This window comes from Dunckerocampus dactyliophorus, chromosome 17 (genome assembly GCF_027744805.1).
Source record: "Dunckerocampus dactyliophorus isolate RoL2022-P2 chromosome 17, RoL_Ddac_1.1, whole genome shotgun sequence".
NCBI classification, from domain to species: domain Eukaryota; kingdom Metazoa; phylum Chordata; class Actinopteri; order Syngnathiformes; family Syngnathidae; genus Dunckerocampus; species Dunckerocampus dactyliophorus.
Window position 1 is genome coordinate 5,688,257 of NC_072835.1, and position 18,868 is coordinate 5,707,124.

The 18,868-nt window shown below is 40.0% G+C and overlaps 1 protein-coding gene and 1 long non-coding RNA gene across 2 annotated transcripts in view; one reads left to right on the top strand and one right to left on the bottom strand.

The window, feature by feature from the left end:
- The window catches only part of ror2 (receptor tyrosine kinase-like orphan receptor 2), a 73,330-nt gene that overhangs the window by 40,004 nt on the left and 14,458 nt on the right, over positions 1-18,868 (bottom strand). The gene's annotated exons all lie outside the window — the stretch shown is intronic.
- Positions 13,000-17,436, top strand: LOC129170263 (uncharacterized). The gene is made up of 3 exons (XR_008566570.1): positions 13,000-13,301; positions 14,781-14,901; positions 16,156-17,436. It is a non-coding gene; the product is annotated as an uncharacterized LOC129170263 (long non-coding RNA).

Below are 18,868 nucleotides of genomic sequence, written 5' to 3' on the forward strand. Positions count from 1 at the left end.
TTAAGAAAAACGTTTAAATATTTGGAAAAACATTTTTACAGCAACACACACAAGCATGTGCCTTATTTATGTCTTATATCTCTTATTTTCTCTTATTATGATTATTATATTCCATTTCTCTGAAATTCACTTGTCATGGTCGGCTCCGGAGCCAATTAACCACCACAAACAAGGGATTACTGCATTTACAAATTACTCACTTAGGGTGAATTAGATGTGTTTCTGCAGAAAACATGACCAAAAATCTGCAAATTTGCGGGGATGTGAATGTGTGTAGATCCACTGTTCACACTCGGTGGTTACAAAATGATAGCCAGCAGAAGAAGAAGGTGAGGAACACTCCCATCGTAAAGTAAATTACAGGTTAATTTGGTGGGGAAGCTGTTATGCTGTAATGTTTAGTCTGGCCTGATGGAACTCGCAGGGAAAGACAAGACAAAGTCGAGGACAAAAGAATGTCTCCCAGGACCGCTTCCATCGGGATGGAAGACGCTATAAGTAATTTGACGTTCTTGACTTCAAGTATAGTACTACTCGTACATTCTTATACCAATACTTTCCAATCACACCTCCTGTGTCAAACATTTATGACCCCTGCCGTAAAACCAAAGGGTCGTGTATCTGATGACCCCAAGGTGAAAAGAATCCAAGCTAGCCTGAGGCAACATTCCAACGTACACACTGAAAACTTTGACTCAGTTGGTGGGGAATAACAAAAGAAAACATATTATGATTTCATTAACGCCTAACATTCCTGACTTTTTATCATCATGAACCAAAACATCAAGGAAATCTCTCCCTCACTTTTAAACATTAGCACATTGTGAGAATAGCACCATACTCTTGCATGATCCCATCTGGAGAAAATTAGTCCAACTCAGAATAGAACTCGGAGCTCCACTGCTGACACTTAGGCCGTGGACGCACTAACGCCAATCATTTTCACCACTTTGCTGTGAAACAATGTCCAGCTACACTGGAGTTTTCAAAGAAAACATCTGTACATATAAAAACTAGGGCTGCCAAATGATTAAAAATGTATCACCATTAGTAACCATGTCTGAAATATGCCCATTTGTACTGTATTTAATAAAGAGAACGATAACAATATATATTTTATATATATTGGTATCTATTAACAGCTCCAAATGAACTGAATATGTCAATCAAGATAAAAGATACCACACAAGTCTAAAAATCACACTATCCTCTTTCATAGTAGCAGAACATTTGAATTCCACCTTGAACCGTGGCTGCGTTCAATGACATCACGTAATTTAAGGTAAAAATTTACCTGTTTTCAGTGTATTTTCCAGCATACCTAAATGTAGCAAATTGTACATCCAAATTAAGAGTTACGAAGTGAGTGATAAGAATATCCACTTCATGTTTTTCTTTATCTTCCTGTTTATTTACACACTAGCACACAACCACAGCTAACATTGTTAGCACGTTGGCCACACAGTCCGGAAATCGTGAAGATCTGTGTTCGAATCGCCGCTGTGTGGAGTTCGCATGTTCTCTGGGTTTTCTAGTTTCCTCCCACATTCCAAAAACATGCATGTTAGGTTAAGTGGTGACTCTAAATTGTCCATAGGTATGAATGTGAGTGTGAATGCTTGTTTGTCTATATGTGCCCTGCGATAGGCTGGCGACCAGTCCAGGGTGCACCCCGCCTCTCGCTTAAAGTCAGCTGGGATAGGCTCCAGCATACCCTCGCGAATGGTTGTTTATCTATATGTGCCCTGGTGACCGGTCCAGGGCGTACCCTGCCACTCGCCCAAAATCAGCTAGGATAGGCTCCAGCATACCTAATGAGGATAAGCAGCATATAAAATGGATGGATTGACACACACACTATAAAGCCATTTTTGTGACGTCCGAAGTGTGCCTGAATGCATCTTGCGTTCTTGTAATGACAATGAGGAAGTGTTGCTCCCAGGATGAACAGACTAGAGATGTGTGTGAGTTGGAGATACAGTACATACAGTATACTGTTGATGTGTTCAGGTCAGAATGAAGTTATAAAAGAGCGGCAGAGTCTGTGTGACAGTGTGGGGACGCTCCACTGTGCTGCCGTCATGCCGTTACTTACACAAAAAAATTTTACGTACCATATTTTCCGCACCATAAGGCGCACCGGATTATAAGGTGCATGCTACAACATACGGTCTACAAAAAAGGCAACGAACGCAAAACAGTGAGTTTAGTTGAACTTTATTCTACTAGGACTCAGTCTTGTTGTCAGGTGGCTGTTCAGCAGTGATGCTACAGCTAAAGCAGATACCTTAGCCCAGGCATCCACAATCCATTCACATAGGATGGCACTGCCTCCCAGACTTAGTAAAGGTGTGTTCGCCGTCTTACATCCATCGCTCCCACGCCGCTCGCAACTTCACTTTGAACGCCCTGTTTACACCAAAGTCCAGCGGTTGGAGTTCTTTTGTTAATCCTCCCTGAATGATAGCAAGCCTACTGGATATAGTATACCTACCGGAGGCGTGGCGGAGGTAAGCGTATGTACTGTACGTATTATGTAATGTTCTATTGGCTTATCGCTGCCAGCGTACGTACTGTACGTAATACGTCCCTGTGTCAGCGGGAAATGGTCCGACAGTCAATCAAGCGGAGTGCTTACCAAAGTCGTACAACAACACAACAACAGTTTTACTCAGTGCACACATAAGGCGCACCGGATTATAAGGTACACTGACGATTTTTGAGAAAATTAAAGGCTTTTAAGTGTGCTTTTAAGTGCGCTTTTAAGTGCGCTTTTAAGTGCGCTTTTAAGTGCGCTTTTAAGTGCGCTTTTAAGTGTGCTTTATTGTGCGGAAAATACGGTTGCTTGTTCAGTGGAGAGTAAACACTGAATACCACTTATCCTCCACTCCCGTCTTCTTCTCAATCACATCGCCACATTTGGTGACCCTCCACGTGAGTAATACGTCGACTGAAGAAGCTAAGAAGCTAACACCTGTGGTTTCAAGCACAATGAAGCCCAGTTCAAGATTCAAGATTCAAGATTCAAGAGAGTTTTATTGTCATGTGCATGGTAAAACAGCAGTAATACCATGCAAAGAAAATCTTATTCTGTTCATTCTCCCAATAAAAGAAAGAAAACACAAGAAAGAATAAGAACATAAACATAAACACATAAACATATATACCAATAAATTAAGCAGCAACAAAAAGAAGAAACATTCATAAAAATAAATATAGAAATAAATAAGTAATAAATAAATAAAGTGCTATGAGTGTGTGTTGCGTGCGGCGTGTGTGAGTGCTTCGTTGAGAAGCCTGATGGCCTGTGGGTAAAAGCTGTTTGCCAGCCTTGTGGTCCTGGACTTCAAACTCCTGTAGCGTCTGCCTGACGGTAGGAGTGTGAATAATGAGTGTTGTGGATGTGTGCTGTCCTTGATGAGGTTGTGTGTTCTGCGTAGGACCCTAGATTTATAAATGTCTTGCAGTGAGGGGAGGGCTGCCCCAACAATGTTCTGTGAGGTCTTGATCACCCGCTGGAGTGCCTTCCTATCACGTGTTGTACAGTTACCGTACCAAACAGTGATGGAGGCGGTAAGGACACTTTCGATGGTGCATCTGTAGAAGCAACTCAGGATTGTGATGGACATGCCAAATTTCCTCAGTCTTCTCAGGAAGTACAGTCTCCTTTGGGACTTCTTCAGAATTTGTTGGGTGTTGTGAGACCAGATGTGGTCCTCGCTGATGTGTGTGCCAAGGTTCTGGCTGTGATGAAAGATACAGGACATGACAGTATTTCCACATAGTGGCTGCGCTGGACCTCCACTTTCTCTCGTACTCTAGGAACGGTATGACACATTATTTTAGTGGTTTTGAAACCATGACTTTTTCGTACCGTGGTAAACCTTGAAACCGGTAATCGGTAACCATGCCTAGATTGATATTAGCATGATCACAGTGATATTTTTTTTACAGTTCTCTTCTATGCTTATTATCACAAATATCTGTCTTTTTTTGTTGTGTTGTTCATATTGTTGTAATCAAACGGAGCAACTGAAAAGAACAGATGCTATTTGGTAACAGCAGAAAGGATACGTACAACGTACGACCAAATACAAATAGACGCAGTGGACATTGAAAGGGTGAATGAAAATACATTTCTGGGGATCATATTAGATGAAAAAATGAGCTGGAAATCTCACATCAAAAATATACAAAAGGTGGTGAGAAAAACTTATTAAAGTATTAAATTGTTTTTAAATTTTTAAAGCAAAATTAGTTCTTGATCAAAAATCACTGCACACGCTTTGCTGGTCTCTGGGATTACCATATTGTGGGGCGATACAGGGCAATAATTATTCCCTCACTAAATGTACTGCAAAAAAGATTGGTGAGGGTAATTCATAATGCCAAGTATAGAGAACATACAAACCCTTTATGTTTAAAATCACAAATATTAAAATGTGCTGATTTAACACATTTTAAAACCGCTAAAATAACGCATAAAGTTAACAATAACTTGTATGCTAATATGCGAGAACGACGCTAAAAACCCACAGCATTTCAGGATGTGGAGTTAAATTATGGAACGGATCGAGTAAGAAACTCAAACAAGGCACCAAGTGAATTTAAAAAACAAAACAAGCAGTTGATGTTTACTAAATACAAGGCAGAAGAGTCTTGAACTTGCTTTATTATGCTTGTCTCTATTTATTAGTATTTATTTATTATTATACTGATTATTATATTCAGCAATTTGTTATGCTTGCTTCTATTTATTAGTATTTATTTATTATTAAACTGATTATTAAATCAATTGTGAAAAAATCTTAATAATTATATCATGATATTGTTGCATTAACTTATTATTATTCTATGTATTAAAAATCACATATGTAATACAGGAAGTGAATAAAATGTACTGCACAAGATGTGGAACGGATGGGGGGTAGGATGAAATAAGCTTCGCTTCTTTCTACTCCTTTTGGACATGTGGAACTGTGAATCGAGTCATGTGACTTATTCCGTTGTAACTGCATGCATGTTCAAATAAACCAAACCAAACATCTGCCATTCAGCATTCGCGTCACCCAAATTCGTGGATTTTCAGTTTTAAAAAAACATTATTTTCTTTTTTTTTTTATCCGAACCTAAGCCATTCTTTCCACAGAAATCACAATTCATTCATCCTAAGTGGGCAATCATTTCTAAACAGGTGATAATGCAGGTAAAATGTGCATCTACCACGTGTTTAAAAAGCCTACAATTTGTCTGTGTTTATTAGGGATGCTCCGAACAGGGTTTTATGCTACAGATTGTGATACCGGTCATCCATGATAGAAATCTGCCGATACCGATAATGATCACATGGATTAACTGTACATTTTTCAATTTATCTATGCTGAGTGGTGTTGGCCAGGGCCGCCAATTCCAGGGGCCCCTGGCATGTAGGCCATGTTCATTAAACAACAACACAAATAGTGTTTTGAGGACAAGACATACAGTATAGTATAATGACAACAATAGACACTTGCAGGGTTTCCGCTACATGTAATGGATTGTAGCGGGGCGCCACGGCTCAGTAAATGACGCCACACCTTTGGTAATTAGTTGTTTGTTTTTTTTAACGTGAAAACAATGTTAAGTAATACAGTGTGTGGATTGGGGTGCCCATTACGGCGATCGCAAAGGTCACCTGCATCATTACTGTCACTTACAGTACATGACATATCACACCAGTCTGCTGACATTAAGCCCCCGCCCGAATCGCTCCTGTGCCCCGGCAGCGATATAAAATAAAAGAGGAGAACAGATGTCGACAGGCACACGGATTGCTTCATGGCAGCGCTTTGCGTCATGAACCCTACTATAGAGATGTGTTTTTTCCAAGTTCGTTTGTTAAACTACTATTTCACGATGAATTGGAAAATGTGCTCATTGCTGAAAGCTTTTTAGTACTGGTATGTTGCCTTGGCTACGGCTGCTAGCATACTGGCCACACTGTCAGGAGATCGGGAAGACCTGGGTTCGAATCTCCGTTGGGCATTTCTGTGTGGAGTTTGCATGTTCTCCCCGTGCGTGCGTGGGTTTTCTCCGGATACTCCGGTTTCCTCCCACATTCCAAAAACATGCATGTTAGGTTAATTGGTGACTCTAAATTGTCCATAGGTATGAATGTGAGTGTGAATGGTTGTTTGTCTATATGTGCCCTGCCATTGGCTGGCGACCAGTTCAGGGTGTACCCCGCCTCTCGCTTGAAGTCTGCTAGGATAGGCTCCAGCATACCCCCACGACCCTAATGAGGATAAGAGGCATAAAAATGGATGGACGGACTACGGCTGAGTTGTCTTTTGCATAATCCTTTTCATTTCTCGTATACAGTATCTGTAATGCTGTATAGCTAACTGTTAACTGGACGTAACACATGATGCTACATAGCTATTTTCACTGACATATTGCTCATATGCTCATATGCTGACATATTGCTGTTTATGTACACAACTATTGAGGAATTATATGTAATTATCTTTGTTGCCATATTGATTTGAATTGTGAATTACAGACTGAACTATTTTGAAGACCTGTAAACTTTGAAACTGAATGTGAAATAATAATCAGTAGTATTTAGTATAGAGTTGCAAAGTTTACCACATAGATTTTATATATGCTATATGCTTTATAGTAAGAGATAGATCATTTGGATTGTGTGCGCCCCTGATATACATGTACAATGTACATAAATACTCATATTTATAAATAATAAATATATATATATATATATATATATACATATATATATATATATATATTTTCTCTATTTATAGAAGGAGGTAGATCTTTGGGACAAAGAAGCCCACAGGCTGAAGTGTTAGCACCCCTGTGCTACATACTAGATACATATACAGCCTATTATTTACATATTGACCACAATTCATTTGAAATAAAAAATCTAAAAAAAGTACATGCCTGATGGATATAATATCCACTTCCCTGTGGGAAAAAACAAGCTTCGCACTAACCACATTTCTTGTGTGTTTTAAAAACAAAATGTCCCTATGGTAAAAAGTCACATTTGGAGTCCGAAGACGAGAAGCCAGACGGATCATTCTAACCAGCTGGCTAGCTAGCGGCGGCCGTCAGCTCGGCAAAGCATGTAAAGACAGAGATGCAAGAGAAGTCGAACACCAACAGCTTTGACAAGGGAGTGATCAAACACACTGGCATGGATTGGTGTAGCCTGTGCCAATCTGTCAAACTGAAACCATTCGGATCTTACAGACTAGTGTTGATTGTCGCGGAAATGCGGGACAAAGTGCGTTAGTTGTCGGCTCAATACGTGTGTTGGCAACACAGCACACATGCACATTCATGTCATGTCTGTGTTGACATGACATGAATTGTCACGTCGCCGCCGCAAGGCAATCGGTTTTTGTGATCGGCTTTGAAAGGCATTTATCAGCATATGCCGATCACCTGTCTTTTACGGAAATTGGCCGATACTAATCGGTGGCCGATCTATCGGCGAACCCTAAATATTTACATCTTTGTGCATCACTGATAGTGTTTTTTCATACAGCGTTGAGATTTTGGCTTTTTTTAATTGGCCCTCAGCACATTCTAAAAAAAAATGTTTTTTTATTGAAATTCAATAAAAACTAATAAAATAAATAAACAGCACAATTGAAAAAAAGAGCAATTTGGTGGCCCTTGACATTTTTGACCCTCAGCACATCGTAAAAAAAATTAAATTACATTTTCAAAAATCCTGAGAACTCAATTAAAAACAACAAAAATGTTAAAAAGAGAAGTCGTTTTACGAGAATTTAGTCATAATATTAACAGGAAAAAGGTGTAATCTTATGAGAAAGTCCTAATATTAAATCTATTAAAGAATATTATATATATTAAAGAAAAAGATGTTTTTTTTCAAAAGTTGTAACGTTATGAGAAACAAGCAAAACAAAGAATAATGTCGCAGTTTTCACAAAATTAGGTTGAAAAAAGTTAGACATAACAGATTCTTCCTTCGCCACTCACTTCGCAGTTTGAATTTCACGTATTGATCACGAGTTTTCAAAACATATATTAAGTAATATATCATGGAGTTTTGTGGTTGAATATGGCCTATTATCAGTCAAAACATGTTATGGTCACTCGGTGTCAATAAAGTAGGATCATACTTGATCGCCTGAACAACAGGCTTTTATTGCAAGTTTGAATTATCTCATAACCGGCACATAATCCGTAATCCCTAATAAATAATAACAATATGAATAAAAACGGTGGCTACTGTTGCCGCCATTAGGTGGTCCTGGACTCTAACCAGGATCCATTTTTGTTTACATGGAGCCCAGGAAACAACATAAATGTTTTTTTTAAATCACCTGTCTACTACTGCGTGAAATAAAATCAACATGTATAAGTCAATGACTTCATTACTGGTGTTTTGTTTTAAATACACAAAATAATGTTACACAATTGCTATGAGAAAACACACTCAGTACTTTTTAAAAAATCTTCACCCTGGCTAGAGTTCTCCAAAAGCTCAGTTTTTAAGGACAAAACCATACGTTTGTGCGTGGACAAATGGAGAAAATGCATCGAAAAAAAAGATGCTTTTAAAAATATCCGTGTTGATGTGCACATGGTCTGAGTTGCTGCTTCGAGAATCTCCAAAATTCTGCTTGGGGCCAGAACCTTAAGCTCTCGTCTCCAGTGGAATAATCCTCTTGTTTTGATGGGTGACGCACAAGGCCTCTCTTTAATTACAAGGAATCTTCTTTCCTGTTTTCACCACAGACTGTCCTTGAAGCACCCTTTAGTTACTGCTACACCCGTGTGGAGGAGCGATCGCATTCATTAAAGTCGCTTCATTAGCGTCTTTCTATTGCGTTCTATTGAAACGTAACTGTAGGGGAGCGACTGCATAGTTAAAACAGGGCTGCAACTAACGATTTCTTGTTGATTAATTTGCCGCTTGTCCTCACAAGGGTCACGGGGGTATGCTGGAGCCTATCCCAGCTGACTTTGGGTGAGATGTGGGGTACAGCCTGGACTGATTGCCAGCCAATGGCAGGGCACATATACTGTAGACAAACAACCATTCACACTCACATTCATACTCGGGTTGGGCGATATCGACCTTGGCATGTATCACGATATTTTTGGAATGTATCACAATATGATGACATAATTAAATTGTAAAAAAGCTCCAAACCTAATTAAATACACTTGTCTCAAATTGTAAACCACATTTATTGATTTATTGGTTATAAACTGCACTACAGCAAGTGCATTTAGTGTCTACCAAGCTAGATCAGTGCAAAGCATTCAGAATTCAAATACACAGTTCAGTCGCAACTGCAAATTGCAAAACAGTAATACAGTAATGCAGCTAAATATTGTCCTTTTCGACTGAGTATAAACGGCATCATGTGTTTGGGTAAGCAATATGACATCGCATCAGTCAGTTCATGTCATCGTTAACTTTTCTTGTGGTTAGGAAAGCCTTGAGCAAAAGCATCGTGTATTTTTGTAGACGTGCTCGCTGACTCTGTCTCACGCTTCTTGACACACTCTTCGTACTCAACTCTGTGTTTGCGCTTGAGATGGTAGAACAAATTTGTCATGTTCCTACCTTTTGCCGTCACAGTTGCTTTGCAAACGTTGCATATTATGGTCTCTTGCTCCACATCTGCTCTATTGAAACCAAACCACTTTCATATTACAGTTACCTCCCCGTTTAGTAGCAATTTCTTAATCTATAGTCTCCGCTTCAGCCATGCTCATTTTCTCTTTTGTTGTCTTTTCTCCGGTGACGTGGACCATGTGGTGCACATGAGTCGCCAATGCGTCAGTAGAGTGTGCCGCGGCACGCATTCGCAGGAAAAACTTGTCATCAACGCTGCCTTTTTCAGTTTAAAATGATCATTTATACCATTTATAAGTGATATTCTTATTATTGAAAGAATTTATACCAGTACCTAAAAATTATCGCCCAACCCTAATTCATACCTATGGACAATTTAGAGTTGTCAATTAACCTAACATGCATGTTCTTGGATGGGAGGAAGCCGAAGTATCCACAGAAAACCCACACAATCAAGGGAAGAACATGCAAACTCCACACAGAGATGCCCAGCGTATATATTTCAATTCAAAACTTCATCTCAGCATTGTGATATACAGTAGATGAAAAGTGTCTTTTACTTTGATCTTTGCTCTTTTTTTCCCATTTTACATTTGTCCTTTTTTATTTTTACTTTTCAAAATATTTCAACTTTCTTCTTAAACAGTCAAACATTTTTTTCTTGTAATATTATGACTTTATTCCCACAAACTAACTTTTCCCCCAACTTAATTTTCCAAAAATAACATCTGTCTTTTGTTTTGTTTCTCATAATATTACAACTTTCAAAATAGTCTTTTGTCTTTGATAATGCAACTTTGATAATGCAACTTCACGCTATATGATTTTTCCTCATAATATTATAATGTTATTCTTGTAAAATAACAACTTTTTCTTGTTAGATTCCAACGTTTTGGTCTTAATATTTTGACTTCCATTTTCCTGTTCATATCTATTTTAGACCGTGTCGCGGGCCAATAACAAAACAGCTGTGGGTCGCAAACACAGTTAGTGGTTCGATCCACAACACACCAGAAATGACGCAAACATTTCCATCGCTGTTTTCCAAAGTCAAAGCTGATGTGTGTGAATATTTTGTTTTACCAAAACACAAAGATAATACGTCTACTTTCATGGGTGAAAAATATTCACATTTGAGCGGCTGGAATCAGAGGATATTTACATTTTCATTAATGGAATAGTAAAATAATTGTAGATGAACTGGATAATCAATCAAGTCATCAGGTGCAGTTAATTGTATTACGTATTATGTACTGTACTGTCACATATTTAGTCATTACTACGGGCTTAAGGTGAATGAGATGTGTTTTCTGTGGAAAAAACAGCCTTTTTTGGAGAAAAAAATTATAATATTGTTTTGACCAAAAATCTGCAAAATTTGGGGCAGGGAATGCTGACTCACGACCGTGCGGGGAGGCAGCGTTCACAAAATTCACATGAAAAGATTGTCAAGTTACCACACTTTTTGCTACTGCATAAAAAAAGACATTGAAGAAAATGTTGCATAAAGACGCCTTATGAAGTTCCTCTTTGACATAAACTGTGAGCAGATGGTACAATTTTCTTGCCACGGCTGTTATTATGTGTTGTTGAAAAAGCTCTCCAGTCCTTCTGACATCATGTCTGCATTATTCCACTCTCTGGTTCGTCAGATGGTTTCACTTGCAGGCATTGCATTGGAATTTCCCCTCCACTGGCTCTGATGCTATCTTCCCACTTAGTGAGTTTTCATGTGCAGACAGCTTACACGGGGTAACTCCATCCCCGTGACTGAGTTAAAACAACAATAGCCATCTCATAAAAACGCAGCCACTTCCCTTGAAGTATGTGGCCATTTGTGGGCTCAGGGACAAGACAATAAATGAGACTGTTTGCATTTTATTGTCTGATAAGGTTGTCCATAGCAAAATAAGGTTTGCTGTGCAGAAAGCATTTGATGTCCAGCTCTTGTTTATTTAACGCCGTCTTGGTCACTCTCTCCTTCACACATCCAAGAAAGACTGAGGGGCCGTCCAGACAGAAAGGTTGTCAGGTCAAAACGGCAAAGTATTTGATCATTTTAGCCTTTCATCAACACGGAAACGGCGTTCTGGGTGACGTGGAATGGTGTTTTTTGAAAACGGCTTCCAGAGTGGGAAAATGAAAAAACGCCGGCTTGTCATTTCCGTAGACGGCCGAACCTTATTTTACAGAAACGATGATGTCACAGACCCGTCGCTGTCACGTGACCAGAAGTGAGCTTTGATGATAAGCCAACATAATATCTCACATAAAAATCTTTAAATGGACATGACTCACCCCAGTCGACATTCTCCTGATGTTTTTCTGTCTTATTTTCCAAAATGAATCATAGTAACTCTACAAGACTGTTTACAGCGCCAAACGTAGGTGTTCCTTGTGTATTACATCATTTTCACCCATGTGGATGCAACTATTTGCTAATCTGGCACAGTGTAGATGCAACTTTTTATTTTCAACCCACCCAAAAAAAATCCTAAGAACGTTCCCGTGTGGACAGTGCCTGACAAGTTACCATGCTGTTCAGGTCACGGTAGGACATGACCAAGCAAGAACGCTCCTACATCTTATAACCACCTCGAGCGGGCTGCTATGAACTTACCGTATTTTCACGACCATAAGGCGCACTTAAAAGTCTTAAATTTTGTCCAAAATGGACGGGGCGCCTTAACGCCTTATGTGTGCAGTGAGTTCCAAAATCTGTAGGTGTTGCTGTGTGACTTTGACAAGCGCTCTGCTCGACTGACTGGGAAGCATCTCGTGCCGACACGCTGCTTACAGTATATAGAGGAAAGGTGGACGTGACTGAGGACAGCATGCGGACGTGATTGAGGACGCTAAAGGCACGTCCCAGTAGTTACTGTGTATAGGTATATTTTATGAAACGGCGCCATCTATCCATCCGGGCAAGGACTACCGTGGCGCAGCAACATCCAGCGGATTACAAGGAAAAGCTGGCCATCTTCCGCTCCTACTGCAGTAAAAACATTGCCGACCAACACCTCCAGCCCAACTACATCACCAACATGGACGACGTGCCGCTCGTTTTCGACATCACAGTGAACCACACTGTAGAGAAGGGGACCAGCACGGTAGCGATACACACAACAGGGCACGAGAAGTCGTTTTTTGATGTTGTGCTTGGTTGCCATGGTAATGGACAGAAACTGCCACCTACAGTGATTGTTAAGAGGAAGACGCTGCCTAAAGAAAAGTTTCCAGTCGGAGTCATTGTTAAGGACGAGGAGGAAATCGCTGAGTGGCTGAGTCATGTGTGCTGAAAGAGACCGGATGTTTTTTTCCTACGCGTCACCGTCCCTGTTGATCTGCGACTCCATGCGCGCCCAACTCACAGCCGCTGTGAAAAACCAAGTGCAGCAAATGAACTCGGAGCTTGACATCATTCCGGGGGGCTTGACGAAGGAACTCCAACCGCTGGACATCGGTGTAAACAGGGCGTTCAAAGTGAAGTTGCGAGCGGCGTGAGAGCGATGGATGACATCATTTCTGAGGAGCCGCACGGCAACGAGACTGACTCTGACAATGACGAGAGGGAACCTGACGTGTTTGAAGGAGAACTTGCCCCGCTGTTCAGTTGGGATACAGAAGATGAGGACTTTGATGGATTTGTGGATGAGGATTGATCGAAAATAACGTGAGTACATTGTTAAATACTTCAATAAAGTACAACCCAACTCAGTTTTGCTCTCGCTGCCTTTTTAAAAACATTGCATGCTAGCGTATGTTTTAGTGTTCATGCATGCTAGCGTATTGTAGCATCGCTGGGAGCACTTCCTGTTCCCCAGCGTGCTTTGTGGTAGTGTTTTGGTGCAAATGCTCTTAAAGTTGCATGTTTGAGCTACATAGTTTTTAGTTATTGTTCTGCAAAAATAGCGGTAGTGTCTTGTCTGTTTTTACGTTGTTGTGTGATGTTTTTAGTTGTGCACCATGACTGAGACTGTTGTGTTGAGTGATGACCATCCTGATTTCAAGTGGGTTTGATCCGCTGAGTTAGAGTTCTGTTCGTATGTTTGATCATACCTGCGCCCAATGATATGGTGCGCCTTATGTATGACGCCCACTGAGGGCGTCTTGAATGTATTACCAACACTGTGACACCACAACCATCAGCCTGTATTGTTCTGGGGGCCATATTTTCAGAAACCTTTTCCTTCATTATACTGAATATAACCGGACGGAATCGTGGAATTGGCCAATAAAAACTGAATTTACTGTTCCTCACGTAAACTGACATAATGTGAATGAAATGCTGTCATCGTGAGGAGAAGGAACGTTTGTGTGGGGAAGTATTTACTCGGCGGACCGCTCAATTGTGGCGGAATCTCATTACAAACACGAAAGACTCAAGATTCAAGATTGAAACAGAGACGTCTGCCACGTCTGCCAAACTAAACATGTTGAAATGGCAACAAACACTGGCGAAAGTTGGTGGAACCTCTTCTCACGGAGCATGAATGGAAGCTAGCGGGGTTAGCTTAGTCGAGCATGCTAGTGCGGTTGTGTGTGCGTGACTCGGACTGGATGAGTATATTTTCACCGCGTTTTACAATGCCCGATGGCGACGTGCAGGTTGTGAGTGAAAAAAGACGAGAAGCAAGTTTATTCTTGCACCCAGCTCGTCTTACAGACATTGTCAACACATACACACAGAACACACTTCCGAATCTTACACATGCAGCTGGAATTGCACGAGCATTAGTTTGTTGAAGATTTTGTAGCACTTTGTGCAGAGGCTGACATCCCATTTGAAAAGTTAGCCAGGCTACATCTATTTCTCAATTACTAGGCACGATTATCCATTGATTTATTGTATCATTAAGTAGGGATTTTTCCATTTAAGTAACATTTTATCCACTAACCCAAAAAGCGCAAATGCTATGCTGCTACAAATAAGTGTAAAACGAAGAAAAAAAATGATTTCTGACAGCAAAAATCAGAATTTCGGACTAAATAAAATGGATTTCATAGGGCCCTAATAACGTCTTACGTTTACACTAGTCAGACATCTGTAATAGGACAGGATGCTGCTTCTTTTTTTTTTAAAAAAAAGGACCTACAACAATAACGCTAGTCAAAGATGCTCTACATAACAGGAGGCCTTTGCTGTTTTTAGGAATCTCCTGCAAAAACGGATGTCAAAGATCTCTTATAGCAGCGGTTCTCAACTGGTTTGGCTGCAGGATCAACGCTGACCCGTGGTGTAGCATCTGGAGGAAGAGTCGCTACCGATGCAGGTATAGTTTTGCATGTATATTCGTGTATAAGCATCATTTTGACACCCACATAGTCTGTGGGGGCAGTTGCCTTGTGTGTTCCATTTGTGTTGACTTGATCGCCAGCTGTGCTGATGACCTTTGCTGTGTTGGCAGGGAGTCTTATTTACAGAAGATGCCACTGAGCATTCCCTGTGCAACTCAATCTCGCCACAATGTACAGTCGTATCGTGTTTGTCCAAAATTAATTACTTAATAAATGGTTGACTACGGCTTATTATTAGTCCAAAAATGCATATTTAAGCAAATGTTACGTATTCTTGGCCTAAATTAAGCATTGCATTCTCAAGCATAAAACTGTTCTAAATAAACTAAAATACAAATACAGTTTAAAGTGGTCATTAAACCAAAACACATTAATCTTGTTATTTCCGTCGTGAAAAATAACGTTGAAAGGCATATTTCCTGCGTTAGATGTGCACTCGAATATTGAAATATTTTTTTAAAAATGGCAGTTCTTCCAGATGTGCAGGAGGCGGAGGTTGTGACGTCTTCACCAGACTGCACACTGACTCCTGAATTAGTTATAGATTTTATTATATAATATTTTGTTGTGCTGAAGGCTTTTGCAGACTTTTTGGAACACTCGGGGAGACGGAGTAAGCTTGTTCACATTTCCTAAAAGACACCATTGGCCTCGACAAATTGGCAAACTTTGTGGGTCTTGATGCCCCGCGGATGGAAATAAAAAGTCAAAAATCCCCAAGGCGTTCGACCGTGGAAAGGTGGCAGTAATTCAATTCACATTTCTCCTGCTAATATGCTCTGTAGTAGCCAGCCTCGTGCTGCTCCTAACGCAGAGTTAATTCCTAACTGACGCTAGGCGGCTATGCTGTTGTAGCCATCACTGCCAGTAAAACCTATTATACGCCTCACAGTACCATTAGTGAATGTTATTATTGCTGTGAATATGTCACTTTCTTTCATGGCTGTGCTTGTTTGCATCAGTCACCAGTCAGTGTTGTAGACCTGAATTGCTTGCATTCGCTCGCCTTTCTAGCCTATCTTGCAGTAAATCTAAAGTAAATACATATTTTTTCACTAGCTCTATTCTACCACTCTTAGAATATTACTATGGGGTTTCATTCCAGGGCTAACTGGTCTTTCATTTTGCAGTGTCTGTGTCATATACTGACCATTTTTGTGTGTGTCACATCATAGATATCACAACATAATATCATCCATCCATTTTCTATACCGCTTCTCATCTTTTAGGGTCGCGGGGACATGCTGGAGCCTATCCCAGCTGACTTCGGGCGACAGGCAGGGAACACCTGAACTGGTCGCCAGCCAATCGCAGGGCACACATATGGACAAACAACCATTCACACTCACATTCATACCTATGGACAATTTAGAGTCACCAATGAACCTCACCTGCATGTTTTTGGAATGTGGGAGGAAGCCGGAGTACCTGGAGAAAACCCACGCACACACGGGGAGAACATGCAAACTCCACACAGAGATGCCCAGGGGAGAATCGAACTCAGGTCTTCCCGATCTCCTCGGAGACTGTGTTGGCCAACGTGCTAACCACTAGACCACCGTGCGGCCCACATAATATCAGTGAATGTTAATATTATGTTATTGTTGTGAATGTCACTTTCTTGGCTTTGGTGCGAGTTAATGGTTGCATGAGCTTGAATCTGGTTCCCGGAACGTAGTCTGGCAGTGACATCGCAACCAAGATTGTGTCGGTTCAGAAAACTAACTGGGGCCGTGTCGAAATCACCACTTCACTCTTATTTCCATCCATCCATCCATTTGCCGTTCCAGCGTTTGCCATTCATTCATATAATAGACATTTTACAAATTTTTTCTATTCTCATTGTAAAAAAGGGACTAAGGGACACAGAATAATTCAGTTTTTAAAGGGAACCCCAGTTGTGCCATGTATTTCATACTTCATCTTTTTTTTTATGCGAGTGTGAGCTTTATTTCATCATGTCACCATCGTGCGTCGCTGAAAAACCTTGTGTGAAACAGTGGGTAGGAAAACACACTCTTTTCCGCATTGAATTTTTCTGTCAATATCAATGTCTGCGGTGAAAGATGGGTACGCATATTTGACCCCTGCTGATTGACGTTGACTTTTTTCTGCTCAACAACCTTTATAAATGACACCCCAGATCTGCCAGAGAATAAAAAGATGTAGCAGGAGGGATCAGTGTTGCCAACTTGTGGCCTGATCTAAATTATAAAACGTATATTCTTGACAACGTATTTTGTGTGTTTGCCTTCAAGAATATGCAGAATATATGCAGATTATTGAGGAGCAAACCTGTTTGCAGTCTGTGTTTTTGCGTTTGGAAGGCATTTGCAAACTGGCACAGCGTTACACACAGCTGGTCATTGTGGTGAAAAGGAGGCATGCAATGACAGAGTTTTCCGTGCTCTTGTCAACACATTTGGACTGTCAGGAATAAATAGATACATACACATATATATATATATATATATATATATATACTGTATATATATATACACACACACACACACACATATATACATATATATATACATACATACACACATATATATATATATATATATATATATATATATATATATATATATATATATATATATATATATATATATATATATATATATATATATATATATATATATATAAATTAGAGACAAATTGTCTTTCCAGGAATGTCATTTATAAGCTGCTGGAAGGGCTGATTTGGAGCCAGTCACAAAAAGCAGCCATGCCATATTTCCTATAGGTTACCCACCATCACTTAAAATGCAGGCCTGTGGGAAACACAGTAGAATACAGGAGCAGTAAAAAAAATATGAAAGTTGAACTATATCCAGGCAGAGCTCCACTACGTCTACTCAGCATGACACTCGTGTCAAAACAGGAGTTCAGAACATTCAGAAAAAGAATCCAATCCGTGAACTGGAAGGAAGTGAATAAAATTCCTGAGCTGGTGTTATAATTTGTCTTATTCAAACTAGTTAAGACTGACTGAACAGCGCCTCTGCAGGTTGATCATTGATACGGGAATATCGTGTGCATGACTTTCTGAGCTGAAGTTTGCAGCCTGACAACTTTCCACGATGCGGTGTTGATATTCAGTATGCAGGAAGTGATGTCGTGACTTTTTCCACTGGTGCACACAACTAATGGAGCCTGTTGGATGAGTGGTTTGTTCAACAATTCAAAGCACATCCGTTTGGTCTCCAACTTAAGAATATGCTTTTAAAAACTCTCCTGCATAAACAGACATTGAACATGTTTACACATTTTTAAAGAAGGCTGGCTGTCGCTGACTTACTGTTTATAAAACGTCTCCTTATATGGCGGTCTTCATGCCTTCATCAATTGTGTCCTCAAGAGAATATAAAATTACACACAAAAAATGAAGATTTTTTTCCCTACAACTCCAGTGAAACACAAAAAGAAACTGCACAGATTTGTAAATTTTTTTTATACCTCCATTGAGGTCTATGAATTAAGGCCATAACCACAGGATCACAGATATAAGCCTGAAAAAGCAACCATTATAACATCTGTTTATCAATGCAGTATAGTGCTATATACTGCATACACACACTGTATGTACAATGAATCAACGGCGTGTACGTTACAGTGGAGCCCCTCATGATTGGACATTATCCATCCATTTTCTATAGTGCTTGTCCTCACTAGGGTCACGGAGTATGCAGCCTATCCCAGCTGTCTTGGAGCGAGAGCGAGGTATTCAGTATTCACAGCCCAGCAAATGTGCAGATTTTTGGGAAAGAATTTTCCTAATTTATGTATTTTCTCTCTGTAAATACAGTACCCGCTCGTTTATCGTTGTTAATTGGTCAAACCAGATAAAGGGAATTTCCGCTAAGTGGGATTCCTTATATATAAATTAAATATTTTCGTAGTTACAGCATAGAAAACCTGTTCACGACCTTCTAAATA